Source organism: Chiloscyllium plagiosum, unplaced genomic scaffold (genome assembly GCF_037043375.1).
Source record: "Chiloscyllium plagiosum isolate Xiang-an unplaced genomic scaffold, Cpla_swu_hap1 HiC_scaffold_37, whole genome shotgun sequence".
In the NCBI taxonomy this organism is placed as follows: domain Eukaryota; kingdom Metazoa; phylum Chordata; class Chondrichthyes; order Orectolobiformes; family Hemiscylliidae; genus Chiloscyllium; species Chiloscyllium plagiosum.
In genome coordinates, this window is record NW_028270175.1 from 39701384 (window position 1) to 39713650 (window position 12267).

At 42.8% G+C, this 12267-nt stretch overlaps 2 protein-coding genes across 9 annotated transcripts in view; one reads left to right on the forward strand and one right to left on the reverse strand.

Moving 5' to 3' along the window:
* LOC122540197 (endothelin-converting enzyme 1-like) overlaps positions 1-12267 on the reverse strand; it is a 334937-nt gene that overhangs the window by 321711 nt on the left and 959 nt on the right. The window lies entirely within an intron of this gene.
* The window catches only part of LOC148139798 (uncharacterized), a 57304-nt gene that overhangs the window by 33552 nt on the left and 11485 nt on the right, over positions 1-12267 (forward strand). For 4 of the 8 annotated variants that reach the window (XR_015753496.1, XR_015753497.1, XR_015753494.1 and 1 more), the window contains exon 3: positions 10775-10858. The exons of the other annotated variants lie outside the window; for them this stretch is intronic. The gene's annotated coding sequence lies outside the window, so the exon portion shown is untranslated. The remainder of the gene's footprint in view (positions 1-10774; positions 10859-12267) is intronic. 8 annotated transcript variants of the gene reach the window in all.

Below are 12267 nucleotides of genomic sequence, written 5' to 3' on the forward strand. Positions count from 1 at the left end.
CTTAGTTTTCCAAGAATTAAAGTTAGACTAATTCTTCTTCCTGTGTTTATATTTTAACTGTAGAGTAAGACAAAAGTCTGTTTTGCTTACTGTGCCAATCAAACTACATCTGGAACACAGCACCTTACACTTGCTTTTAAATAAGGTGAAAGTTAGGGTCAAGGTTATCTCCTTGATATAGATTTGAAGGGGGTTTGAGCTGGTCCATTACAGACAGTTCTGGGGGGTATAACCACAAAGGATATCACACTGGCTGAGCTGGTATCCAAACAGAGATTGTTTTGTCCAAACAATTCATAGCAGCAAGAACCTTGATTCCATGTCCCTTTATCCATCACTCTCTTCTTCAGGGATCTCTCTAACCATTTCAAACAAGCTTCTTCCCTCTCCTGCTTCCATGTCTCTCCATGCAGGGCCTTGACCTCCTATCTACCTGGTGACAATAGTTTGACCATCTTCCACCCTTTGACCATGTTAGTTTGGTTCATGAATGACAGGGAGACAGTGAGGTCTGTAGATGCTGGAGATCAGAGTTGAGAGTGCATTGCTGGAAAAGCATAGCAGGTCAGGCAGCATCCAAGGAGCAGGAAAATCGACGTTTTGGGCCAGAGCCCTGATGATGCTTTTCCAGCAACACACTCTCAACTCATGAATGATAGGGCAGACTGCTGGGCTGAATAGCCTTCTTCCACACCTACATTTTACAGCTAGAGTATTTCAGTGACTAACTCTGCTTTTTAAGAATAAACAATAATCCAACAACTTTATGGTGACTCATATAGATATCAGCTTATGCATTTTCGCTTTTCAAAGAGAAGCCCGATTTCAAATTTTCCAAATGGGATTTGAACTTGGGTCACTGGATTATTGATCAATTAACACCACCGTTCTCTGGGACATCCTTTAACGGAATTAATTTTCGTTCCATGATTTCTCATTGAAATACTGAACCAAGGATCGATGTACCAGCTGTAAACTATTATTAGTAGATAGTAGGTTCAAATCACCCAGTCTGTCCATTACTCCAATTTTAACAGCAATGATTGATTGAAACTATAATAATGTGTGCAGAGATTGTGTTTTATCTGAAAACTTTGCTTTTTTCGAGTAATGAACATAAAACATAGGAATGTGCAGCAAACTTACATTAATTACACCTTTCAACAGGGATTTTAAAATGAAATGGCTTAGAGTCAATATTAAAATAGCAGACAGAAACAGAATACCAGGCAAGTGCATTCCGAGTTAATGTATGAATATGGTGAGTGACGTTTGAACGCCTTCCAGTTTGATATGATTACAGGGCTCTTGCTGTGTCAGTCCTGCTGGTGTGAGTGCACTGCTCTCCTTTAATGAGCATCATTCAAACCAGAGGCCTGAGTTTAATGAGGGTCTCGATTCTGCAAGCACTGGTGAACTGTAATCACTGAAACGGGGTCTGAGCTGGCAATTACAAATAAGAGAGTTCCTTCAGCTATCTACAGCTTTCACATCGGAGATTGGTTAGGCTCGTGATCCATGGCAAATACAAATTTGAGGACCCCACCTTCTTCAGTCGATTACTTTCTTCAGTTCTCTGAATGTTTGGTCTGACTGTGATCTCCACATGGATCACACCACACACTGGTCATTCAAAGAAACTGATCCCTAAGGAGTCAGAGTTGGGGCATCTTACTTTCATGTATTTTATATTATACTTTGGAATTGTTTTCTGTTAATCACATGAGTAACCAGGAGTCTTACCATGCATCACTGGGAGATATTGGAAGAGTTTACATTCTGAATACACCTCCTTTGGCATCAGGTTCTGGTGTAGAATCGGCTCTGAGGCAAGAACGCTACCCACTGGGCCACAGACCACCTCTGAGAGTTCATAACCATCGCTGTTTCAGGGATACTTTTCCCCAGTTCCTGTTCTACCCCTTTGGATTATCTGCATTTTTTCCAGCAGCATTTCCTCCCATCTCACAACTAAACCTTTGTTAAGAATACTTCCAACTCCCTTCGTTATCAAAAGCATCTCAATGAGTAGCATTAACTAGCCGCCGAGTCAGAAGACCATGCACACAATCCTCAATCCTGAGCTTTGAAGACTTTGCCTCGGCTGCCACTGCAGGACCTCTGCAACGTCAGAGGCACTGTCTTCTGACTGAGCTGTTGAATGGAGACCTTGTTTCTTATGGATGGTGAAAGACCCCAAAGCAGGATTGAAAGAAGAGCAGGGGAAATCCCTCTCAATGACCTGACCAAAATCTTGTCCCTTCGACCAACACCATCCAGACAGATCATGATGTTGCTATTTGAGAGGGTTTGCTGTGTACCAGCTGGCTGCTGTGTCTTCCACAAAACAGAGGCTGCATTTTGAAAAGGATTGGAACACGTTAAATACAAGTCTTTTGCGTTCTTTTGTTAAATAGCAGTCATGTAGTCTCAACATTCAGGGTTGTTCTATGCACCAAGCATCTTCTGCTAACGCAGTTCATGAGCACATAGGCTACAGAAACATTAACATATTCCCATTCAGCAGCCATTGGTGGCCTCAGTGGTTAGCACTGCTGCATCACAGGGCCAGAATCCTGGCTTCAATCCCACCCTGGGGCAAATGTCTGCATGGAGTTTGAATATTCTCCACATGGGTAGTAGGTTTCTTCCCACAGTCCGAACATGTGAAGGTTAGGTGGGTTGGCCAGGTTAAATTATCCATTGTGTCCAGGGATATGCAGGCTAAATGGATTAGAACGTAGAACAGTACAGGCCTTTCACTCCTCAATATTGTTCCAGCCTTTTATCCTACTCTAAGATCAAACGAATCTATATACCCTTCATTGTACTACCATCCATATGACTATCCAAGAGTCGCTTAAATGCCCCTAATGTACCTGACTCTACCACCATTGCTGGCAGTGCATTCCGCACACCCACCACTCTCTGAATAAAGAACCTACCTCTGACATCTCCCCCAGATCTTCCTCCAATTGCCTTAAAATTATGTCCCCTCATGACAGCCATTTCCATCATGGGAAAAAGTCTCTGGATATCCAATCTATCTATGCCTCTCATCATCTTTGATTCCTGATGAAGGGCTTTTGCCCGAAACTTCGATTTCGAAGCTCCTTGGATGCTGCCTGAACTGCTGTGCTCTTCCAGCACCACTAATCCAGAATCTTGTACACCTCTATCAAGTCACCTCTCATCATTCTTTGCTCCAATGAGAAAAGCCCTAGCTCCCTCAACCTTTCTTCATAAGACATACCCTCCAGTCCAGACAGCATCCTGGTAAATCTCCTCTGCACCATTTCTAAAACTTCCATATCCTTCCTATAATGAGGCAACAAGAACTGAACACAATATTCCAAGTGTGCTCTAACCAGAGTTTTATAGAGCTGCAGCATAACCTCACGGCTCTTAAATTTAATCCCCTGCTAATGAAAGCCAACACACCATTTGCTTTCTTAACAACCCTATCATCCTTAGTGGCAACTTTGAGGGATCTATGGACATGGATCCCAAGACCCCCAGTTCCTCCAAACCGCCAAAAATCCTGCCTTTAACCCTGCAGTCTGCATTCAAATTCAACTGTTCACAGTGAATTACTTCACACTTTTCCAGGTTGAACACCATCTGCCACTTCCCAGCCCAGCTCTGCATACTGTCAATGTCCTGTAACAACCTACAACAGCCATCCACACTATCCAAAACTCCACCAACCTTCATGTCATTGGCAAACTTACTTACCCACCCTTCCACTTCCTCATCCAAGTCATTTATAAAAATCACAATGAGGAGAGGCCCCTGAACAGATCCCTGCAGAACACCACTGGTCACTGAGCTCCAGGCTGAATACTTTCCATCTATCACCACCCTCTGTTTTTTATGGCTCAGTCAATTCTGTATCCAGACAGCTAGATTTCCCTGTATCCCATGCCTCCTTACTTTCTGAATGAGCCTACCATGGGGATCCTTATCAAATGCATTGCTAAAATCCATATACACCACATTCACCCTTCTACCTTCATCAATGTGTTTTGTCACGTCCTCAAAGAATTTAATAAGGTTTGTGAGGCAGGACCTGCCCCTCACAAAGCCATGCTGACTACCTCTAATCAAACTATGGTTTTTTTAAAGTAAGCATAAACCCTGTCTCTCAGAATCCTCTCCAATACTTTGCCAACCACTGACACAAGACTGTCTGGTCTGTAATTCCCAGGATTATCTATATTCCCTTTCTTGAACAAGGGAATAAAATTTGCCACCCTACAATCATCTGACACTATTCCAGTGGACAGTGAGGATGCAAAGTTTATCACCAAAAGTGCAGCAATCTCTTCTCTCACTTCCTGTAGTAACCTTGGGTATATCCTGTTTGGCCCAGGGGATTTATCTATCCTTATGTTTTTCAAAATTTTCAGCACATCCTCCTTTCTAAAGTCAATGTGTTCGAGCATATCAGTCTGTTTCACATTGTCCTCAGAAACATCAAGGTCCCTCTCAGTAGTGAATATTGAAGCAAAGTATTCATTAAGGACCTCCCCTACTTCCTCTGACTCCAGGTGGAGGTTCCCTCCACTATCCCTGATTGGCTCCATCCTAACTCTGGCCATCCTTTATTCCTCACATAAATGTAGAGTGCCTTAGGGTTTTCCTTAATCCTACCCACCAACATGTTTTCATGCTCCCTTTGAGCTCTCCTCAACCTATTCTTCAGTTCCTTCCTGATTACCTTGCAAACCTCGAGAGCCCTGTCTGATCCTTGCCTCTTGAACCTTAAGTAAGCTTCCTTCTTCCTCTTGACTAGATATTCTACATCCCTTGCCACCCAAGGTTCCTTCACCCTACCATCCCTTCCTTGCCTCAGTGGGACAAACCTGTCCAGCACTATCAGCAGGTGCTTCTTGAACAATCTCCAAATTTCTATTGTGCATTTCCCTGAGAACATCTGTTCCCAATTTAGGCGTCCCATTTCCTGCCTAATAGCACTGTAATTCCCCTTCCCCCAATTAAATACTTTTCCACACCATCTGCTCCTATCCCTCTCCTTGAGTATAGTACAGGCCATGGAGTTGTGGTCACTATCACCGACATGCTCTCCCACCGAGAGATCTGACACCTGGCATGGTTTGTTGCCATGCACCAAATCTAATATGGCTTCCCCTCTGGTCATTGGGAAATGTGGGGTGATAGGATCGGGTACTAGGCTGGGTCTGGGAGGGATGTTCTCTGAAGGGTCAGTGCAGACTTGATGGAACAAATGGCCTCCATCTGGTCTGTAGAGATTCTGTGATGATGAACGACAAGCAGAAATAAGGATGGTTGTCACTGAGTGTTTATCATTTCGTTTATATTCCCAAAACAAATTCATCAAATATAACTTCACAACTTAAATATCCTTTGCAAACCTTGCACAAAATGACTAATATGAAGTTACCTGCTCGTCCCTGAGCTGGTTTTATTGTCTTCATATTGTTCCACTTCACTGATGTTCACATTTCTTCACTGAGACGGGCGATAGAGTTGTTTATTCATTGGTTATCTATTTTGTATATATCCAACTTACCACAGAGGAATGCAGAGAGATGATTTTAAGTTTACAAAAGGTTTATTAAGAGTGCTCTGAAGTACGTCAGCTTTCGCAGGATTTTCATATCTCTGCTTTCTGTTTCTTTTTGGAAGCTTCTGTTTACATTAGGCCTCAGAGACTTTAAAATCAAATCAAGCATAGCAAATATAGGTCAGTCACCAGACTAATGTAATCAAATGGATTAATAAATGTGTTGGAGAGAGTGCAGGAGCGATTTACAAGAATGGTTTCAGGAAAGAGGAACTTCAGTGATGAGGATAGATTGAAGACGTTGGGACTGTTCTCCGTGGAGAGGAAAAGGATGAGAGGAGAATTGATCGAGGTTATCAAAACCATGTGCAGGCTGGATAGATTAGATGGGGAGAAGCTGTTCACATTCATAAAAGAAACAGGAACAGGATGTTGCCGGGAATGGAGGTTCTGAGTTGTGGGGAGAGGCTGGATCGGCTGGGGCCTTTTGCACTGGAGCACAGGAGGTTGAGGGGTGACCTTGTAGAGGTTTATAAAATCATGACGGATATAGGTAAGGCGAATGGCAGGTGCTTTTTCCCTAGGGTGGGGGATTTCAAGACGAGTGGACGTATTTTTAAGGCGAGAGGAGAAAGATCTGAAAAGGACATGAGGGGCAACTTTTTTACACAGAGTGTGGAATGAACTGCCAGAGAAATTGATGGATGTGAGTACAGTTACAACATTTAAAACACATTTAGGTAAGTACATGAATAAGAAATGTTTGGAGGGATATGAGCCAGGTGCAGGAGTGTGGGACTAGTTTGGTTTGGGATTATGGTCGGCATGGACTTATTGGACCGAAGGGTCTTTTTCCGTGCTGTTTGGCTCTATGACTCCATAAGAATGAGAGGACATAGATGTGCATAAAAGCAAAGGTGCTGTGTGAGAGTTTCCCACACGGTGTCATTAAGGTCCAGGATGCACTGCCTGAAAATGTGGTGGAGGCAGGTTCAACTGAGGCATTGGATGATGATTGGGATTGAAATGGTGTGTGAGGCTATAGAGAAAAAGCAGGAGATTGGTTATCGGTAAAAAATGATCGTCTGAAGAGCTGGACACCCAGGTCTCATTGCACCTCCCCCTATCGTCATTCGGATAATAGTCTGCTTTCCTGTTTTTGCTTCTAAAGTGGATACCCTCACATTTATCCAGATTATACTTCATCTGCCCTGTACTTGCCCATTCCCTGTTTGTTTCCTGCCCATTCCCTGTTTCATTCTTCCCCCCGTCCCACTACCCCCGCTACACCCTTTCACGTTATTCCTGTAAATCGACTTTTACACCGACAGCATTGCTGTTAATGACCAACTGAGTGTACAACAAAGACTTATTTAAAAATATGATTGGCCCCTTGACAGTTTGTCTACAGTTAAAGCCAGGAAAGTAGGCATCGAAATATCAATAAAGCCATTTTAACTGCTTGACATCAATGCAGGAAGAAAAAGTTGAGGTTAGTGAGAAACAGGCTCCCAGAATCACAACCGGCACATTTCATACTATTCAAATAAGTCCTGGTCCACCTCCATCCCAGTTCTGGGTAACCCCATCATGCCCTGCAACACTCCAAGAAATTCATGATCCATCAGATCCTGCCTCTTGCGTATCTCCAGTCGCTTTCAATCCATGGTTAGTTTTTAGCTGCCAAGGTTTGAAGATGTGAAACTGCCTTTGCTAATTTCTCGGTTTGTTCCCCTCTCCTTCAAACCTTTAAGAAGTCTATGCCCACTGCCCTGATGGCAAAATGTTTCTTCTGCTTGCCTCCTTGCTCTTCTGTGCAATGCCTTGTCATGTTTTATAACCTTATGTATTTATTGCAAATTGTTGCTAAAGGTGTAGGATAATAAAATCTAATTCTAATTTGTATTAGTTTACATTTTTGCATGCGTTCAAAATTCCTCGGCCTGCCCTTAACCCAACTTAATCAAATTCACCCTCTTTGGGCTGTTGGCATTTTCCCAGTCAGCCAAAGTGTTTCTCAAGAAGATAAATGGCTCTTGTGCAAGCAGCAGACTGGGAGCCTTTGTTAAACTCTTTTGAAACAGTGACATTGAAAAAAATTGTCAAGAGCGTGGAGCCCACTGTATTGACACTGGCTTCCTTGGTACCACTACCTCAGCTCTGGTCGCATCTCCTCTCTCCCAAAGCATACAATCTGTACAAATCAATTCACAGAATTGTTCCAATACAGAAGAAGGCCAATCAGCCCATCGTGCCTGAGCCAGCTCTTCAATGAGATCTGGGTGTCCCTGTACATTAGTCTCTGAAAGTGAACAACACAGTTGTGGCAGGTGGTGAAGAAGGCAAATGGTTTGTTGGTCTTCATAGTGAAAGGATTCAGGTACAGGAGCATGGATGTCTTACTGCAATTGCACAGGACCTTGGTGAGACCACATTTGGAATATTGTGCACACAGTTTTGGTCTCCTTATCAGAGGAAGCTTGTTCTGGCTACAGAGGGAGTGCTATGTTCCCAATGACTGGAGAGCCCAGAACCAGGAGTCTCAAGCCAGGTCTCTGTGATGTTTAGAGACAGCATCCGTGGAGAGAGGGAAACCCAGTTCACATTTCATGTCTGGCTAAACATTCATCAAAACATTCATCATAAACATTCATTTAGTCAGATGTATGGGATGGTACAAGGACCAGAGGAATTCTGGGATAGGGCGGAAGGCAATAGAGTGAGTCCCTCAAGATCATAGAGAGTGGAGAAAGAGCGAGGCAAGAATCCCTCCTTCCTTCTATCCCTTCATGGAACTTCCTCTTTGTTGTTAACACACACTCCACTTGCTCAAAACCCACCTCACAAATTATTTTCCCAGTTCTGATGAAAGATCACAGCCATTGAGTCACAGAGTCAGATAACACGGAAACAGACCCTTCAGTCCACGCAATCCATGCCGACCATAATCCCGAACTAAACTGGTCCCACCTGCCTGCGCTTGGCCCACATCCCTCCAAACATTTCTTATTCATGTCCTTATCTAAATGTCTTTTAAACGTCGTAACTGAACCTGCATCCACCACTTCCTCGGGCAGTTCATTCAACACAGGAATCTCTCTCCATGTAAAAAATCTCATGTCTTTTTTTAAAATCTGTCTCCTCCAACTTTAAAAATGCACCCCATTGTCTTAAAATTCCCCATCCTGGGAAAAGACACCGCCATTCACCTTCGCTGTAACCCTTATGATTTTATAAACCACGAAAGGTTGACCCCTCAAGCTCCTACCCTCCAGTGAGAAAAGTCCCAGCCTAACCAGCCTATTCTTTGAACTCAAACCCTCCATTCCCGACAACATCCTGGTAAATCTCTTCTGAACCTTCCCAGCTTACCGTAACAGGGCAACCAGAACTGGATGTATTAATATTAACATATTAACTCTGCTTCTCTCTGTTTCTCATGTTGCCTGATCTGCTGAGTATTTCCAGCATTTGTTTCCTTTCTTGTTAAGTTTAGATTTCCAGCATCTACAGCACTCTGTTTGTGTGTGATTTATTAGTTGAAATCTCTCGGATTCATTTTCAGCAAATCACCAGTGGTCTTTCTTACACCTCCTGCATCTCTCACTGATAAGTTGCTTGAAGCATAGAAATTAGGAGGGGGAGTAGGCCATTCAGCCCTTCAAGCCTGCTCTACCTCCTGCTCATTGATGCTGCCTGACCTGTTGTGCTTTTCCAGCGCCACACTGTTCAACTCCACCACTCAATATGGAATGGCTGACCATCCAATTCAGTGCGTCATCCTGCTTTCTCCCTATACCCTTTGATCCTGTTAGCTCTAAGGATGACATCTAACTCCTTGAAAACACTCAGTATTTTGGCTTCAGCTGCTTTCTATTGCAAAGAATTCCATAGATTCACCACTCTCTGAGTGAAGACATTTCTCCCAATCTCAGTCCTAATCGGCCTACCTCATATCCTTAGGCTGTGACATGAATAAGAAATGTTTGGAGGGATGTGGGCCAAGCGCAGGCAGGTGGGACTAGTTTAGTTCGGGATTATGGTCGGCATGGATTGCGTGGACTGAAGGGTCTGTTTCCGTGTTATCTGACTCTGTGACTCAATGGCTGTGATCTTTCATCAGAACTGGGAAAATAATTTGTGAGGTGGGTTTTGAGCAAGTGGAGCGTGTGTTAACAACAAAGAGGAAGTTCCATGAAGGGATAGAAGGAAGGAGGGATTCTTGCCTCGCTCTTTCTCCACTCTCTATGATCTTGAGGGACTCACTCTATTGCCTTCCGCCCTATCCCAGAATTCCTCTGGTCCTTGTACCATCCCATACATCTGACTGAATGAATGTCCATGATGAATGTTTTGATGAATGTTTATCCAGACATGAAATGTGAACTGGGTTTCCCTCTCTCCACGGATGCTGTCTCTAAACATCACAGAGACCTGGCTTGATACAGGGGCTAAACTGCTGATGTCAGTGTCATACTTTTAAACAGCTTTTCACCGAATGCCAGTTAATTGTTCACTCAAACGTGCAAATGCATACTGTTACCCCAAAAGGCTAACACTACCTTTATGTTCAAATTAATTGGAAATACGCCACAGCTCTATCTCGTAATTCTGAAGGACATTATGAAGGAACAATGCTGACGTACTGCTAATTAATTCTGGAACCAAATTAGTATTTTATTTGAAATTAAAACAAAGTACTAGAGAAATTGAACAGGTCTGGCAGTGTCTGTGAAGAGAGAGATAGAGCCCAATATGTCTCTTCTTCAGAAGTAGCATTCTTTTTACGATGGCTCAGTTTATAATCTCACGGGAGCCAGCTACTTTTTTTGAATTCATGGCATTTATTAACCATCCCTTATTGCCCAGAGGGCAGTTAAGATTCACCCATGTTATTGTGGGTCAGATAAGGTCTGCAGTTTCCTTCTCTAAAGGACATCAGTGAACCCAGTGAGTTTTTCCAACAATGGTTTCATGATCATTATTGGATCCTTAATTCCAGGTTTTTATTTCAATTTAAATTCCACAATTTGCCATGGTAGGATTCAAACCAGCATTCCCAGAACAAGGGCTGAGTTTCTGGACTAATAGTCTAGTGAATATACCACTAGCCCATCACCTCCCTGATACATGGCTTCATCCTAATTTACTCATGAACAGGTGAATTACTGTAATCCTCTGTCTTTATTTCCATGAATACCATGATGTGTAAACTTTTCATTGTAGCTTTTTAGTTCGAGGATCCCTCTGGAATTTATCAACATGTGATATATTCCCTAAGACTTGATAAACACATCACCTACATAAAAGGTAAATGATGCTTTTAAGAAGTTTTAAAATAAAAATCTTTTGACACTCTGTCATTTTTGCAATGTTTACTGCTGAACTGCTGAATCTCTACAGATTGATGATAATCTACTGTTTTGTTAGTCGGATTCTTCAATATAACCGATCTTTGTATCAGGTGGTTATTGTATCTCCAAACATTCAACTGTGAAATATGAACTGTAGAATGTGAAGTGATTGCTGCTGTTAAGGTCTTAATGACCCTGAAGCTCCCTTGTGATGATGTCACAGAGCTACACCTCACTGGGCATAATTAGCAGAGTGTAGGCGGAGTTCAGATGCAAGAGAGGCAGAAGCTTGACGTCCAGTCATGTGAAGGTTAGAAACACGTGGAGAAATGCATGTAAAGTAGACTGACGAGCATTAAGTCGTTGAGTTTATGGAATAATCTTTCAATAATGAGCCAGTAAGATTAGAAGCTGGTGTATCTCTGAATACCATGTATTGCAGTATTTAGTCTTATAAGTAATAAACAGTGCTGGAAAGTCTGAAGGTAGGTCTAGTTTTTGCCTTCTTAATGAATCTGCCTTGAGCCAAACTCATGGATGTCAGCATAAAACCACACAATAAAAGAACTGCTTTTGAGAATGATTAATTTGCACTTTTCCATCTGCTAGGGAGGACGGAACTAATTCTGAATTCCATTTGGAAAAACATTGACAGGTCACAAAGCTCTCTCACAATGCCTTGAACTGCAAAACAACCTCCCTCCTCTCTCTTTCTCTAGCAAGCGATCATTCTCAGCTCTGCTCACCAGCATAGCAGGCTGAGCTCTACCCTTGTGCACGCGCTATTCCAGGTCCCCTCAGTCCCACACAGTCACACCATCCTCAGCTGAAGACACTGGCCAGTGACCATTCCACAAGCAGTTCTCATGAAAGATGCTTTAAGAGCAACTTCTCAACACTGCTCTCCATACGGAAGTGTCCTCCCGTTCAGCGCCCGTCGACAATTCAGGTGAGATGGAGCGATGTTGGGTGGTCTTAGCCAACCGAGACAAAAATTGAAACATCCACCCAAATCCAAGATAACCCAATCTCGGCATTCGAGAGGGGGTGAAACCTGTTAGAAATAATTCCTAAAAAGCAGACCGATTTTAGCTCATCTTTTTCTTGCACAACTCTGGTTGCGAACATGTTTCCAAGCAATATTACCACACACAACTATCATGCTCTTTGCCCCAGATTTTAATTCAATAAACAGACATTGCAATTCATGGAAAGGAAAACAATTCCACATTTGATAAATGGGCTTTAAATTCAAACAATTCACATTTTTTGACCTGCAAAATGTAACAGCTGTGCATGAATCCTCACTGAAATAGCACATTAACATTGGTACAGGACCAAGTTCCTTTCCTGTATTAACTTGGA